The following is a 2936-nucleotide window of genomic DNA, read 5'->3' on the forward strand; positions in this document are numbered from 1 at the left end:
AAGGGAAGGGAAGGGAAGGGAAGGGAAGGGAAGGGAAGGGAAGGGAAGGGAAGGAAACTATGCTTCCCAGCCAAGGTGGGTAAATCAGCAAGGGAAGGAAGGCGAGCATGGTACATGCCAGGCACTGCTTCACCATAGGTCGCTTGAGAGTTGACTGTGGCGATTCCTAATCTGTTTCAGAACTGCCTAGTATCCGGCCGAAAGGAATGTGGCTAAACCTAGTTAAAATTCTATTTATCTGGCTTGCAGCAGACAGAGATTCTTTCTGGAGATTATTAAGCTGTGCAGACCAAAGACAGGGAAAACAAAAAAAGTTGCAAAGTGCTCCCAAAGTACTGTCGAGGCTTTCCGTGTTGGGGGTGGGACAGTCTGAATGCTGACCCTAGTTTCCTCCAGGCTGGCACACCCAGGCAACCAGTGGTCCTACATCCGTCTCTATCACGGGTCACATCCCTTACAGCACAGAATTGACAGCCACTTTATACTCGTGTCACTACCTGAAGACGAGACTGTTTCAAGAGGAAGTCAACCAACCACTGATGTCACTGGGTTATCCTGGAGATGAGACTATGCAGAGATTTCTGACCCTCAAAGCAGTACAGATAATAGTAGCCTTTTCAACGTGGGAATTGTACCATATCCTGCCCTAAAGATCACCAGCTGAGTGAACCCAAATTCCCTAGCTGTGATGCCAGCTACTGCACTAGCAGAGCTTTCTGGAACTCTGTTTCCTCTGACTTTCACTTCTGCCAATGTTTCTGCCAATATTTCCCCTTCTTAACCAGGGTGCCAGATGACAAGTCCTATCACATTACACTCCCTCTTGCTGTGTTGTGTCCCAGAGCTTTGGAATTCATTGGGTCTCCATGTCTCTGTTGCTGAATTCAACGACCACTAACTACTGCATGCAGCTGTTCCACTATTTCAGTTTTGTGGAAGAGGTGACTCCTTGTTGCCTGTATTCTAATATTGTGCTGGATAGTTTTCTGTCAATTTGACACAAACTAGAGTCCTTTGGGGAGAGGAACTCTCAAGTGAGAAAATGCCTCCATAAGATCTGCCTTCTCCTCCTCCTCCTTGTTCTTCTTAAAATGTTCAAATACTCCCATGTGTCTTTTATTTCACAAAATTGTTTCCACTTAATTTTTTTATATGCTAGGTTCACAATCGTGCTAATTCTGTGAAAAGTAAATGGCCATTAACAGACTATGCTTTGGAAGTCATCGTCCTGCCCAACCTTGCCCAACTTGGCAGCAGCTTCCACCCTCGGCCCTGAAAACTCCTAGTGCTCCTATGTTAAGCTCAGCTTAGCCTCACACTCAGCATTCACACCATACATAGGACATCTTAACCATGGAGCCAACCTGGGAAGAAGCTTGGCCTAGAACACTTTCCCTTGCCTGTTACTGACAGGTTGCTTTCTGAAACCCAGTCTCCACAGAATAGCATCTTCTTGCACTAGGAAGGACATACAGTGAAGACAAAGAGTTTTAGGAAACGAAAGATGGGGGAAGCTTCCATGTCCCCACTCTCTGGTTCTGCTTCTACGTTGTGGTTTCATATGGTTTTCCTGTCTGACAGTTGTGGGTCTTAACTTGCACTAGTGCCTCTGGGCTAGGTCAAGTGGTCCCCAAGACTAAACTCCTTTGGGAATGGTCTGGCAGAAGTATTGTGCAGCTTCTGGAAGCTTCCTGCGCTCCTTTAGCTTGGCTTGTGAAAGTTTCTTTGCCAGGTGGCTCTTAGATGTTTTTTAAGTCACTTTCCCACCAACTTTTCTGCTGCCTTCTTGAGGTTAAGGAATTTTTTTGAAAATAAAGCCCTCTTAGGTAATCCAGAGTCTGGTCTCCATTTCATCTGATAAACAATCACACTTCCCTTCTCCGAAGGGTATCCTGGGAAGCAGGCGTTCTGCTGGCGACAGTCTGGGCAGGACTAATGGCTTGCAGAGCTGAAGAGATACAGGAAACTATGTCTTTTGGGGAGACTTTGGACAGGTTAGTCAGGTTGTGCAAAGCTGGCCTCGGGACAATGGCATCAGAGGCTCAAGTGGAGACAGTACAGAAATCCAGTCAACAACAAAATGATAAACTCCATGAAACTGGGGTGACTGTGGGAGCGTGATTATGACAGAGGATCATGCTAGAGTGCACCACCAGGCTGGTGAAAAATGCCCAAGAGAGAAATGGCAAAGTTCAGTGACAGTGTTAAGTCATTGATCTCCCAGGCCCCATCTTCAAGGCCTTGGAGACAGACTGTGTTTTATGTGGGAGCATCATGTAAAAGATGGCAGATATGTGGGCTGGGTAGAAGACATGGAGACAAAGAAAAGGGTGGATCAAGCCAACACTGCAGGAGGCTAGTAAACAGAAGTGTAGTACGTTGATTAATGATGGATGGGAGAGAATCCAGCTACCTGGGGGCCATGCCACCCCTGGGCAGGAGGTACTGGGTTGTATATGAAAACAGGCTGAAAAAAACTTTGAAGTACAAGTACTCCTTCTTGGCCTTTGCATCAGTTCCTGCCTCCAGGTTCCTACCTTGATCTCCTGCCCTGAAATAAACCCCATCTTCCACAAGTTGATTTTGGTCATGGGGTTTTATTACATGAATGGAAACCTGTACTAAAGACAACTATCTTCCTCCATGAGAGAAACTTTGTGGATGCATGCAGGTGCCCAATAACCGCATGTGTCTAATATCTACTATGTGAGACAGCGAAGCTATAGAATATTCCATTAGAACAGAAAATTCTGAGGGCAATGCTTTTTTCAAGAAAGTGGATAATAAGATATGCATAATAGGAAATCAGAGGTAATAATCTATTACTTTTCTTTCATGTCATTTTTGTCCCTTCTCAACACACATTTCTTAAAGCTATAAAGTCACTTTGTGTTGGTAAGGAACTACTTTATCTGTAAAACTATTTTGGTATCAAA

This window comes from Mus caroli, chromosome X, assembly GCF_900094665.2.
Source record: "Mus caroli chromosome X, CAROLI_EIJ_v1.1, whole genome shotgun sequence".
Classification (NCBI taxonomy): domain Eukaryota; kingdom Metazoa; phylum Chordata; class Mammalia; order Rodentia; family Muridae; genus Mus; species Mus caroli.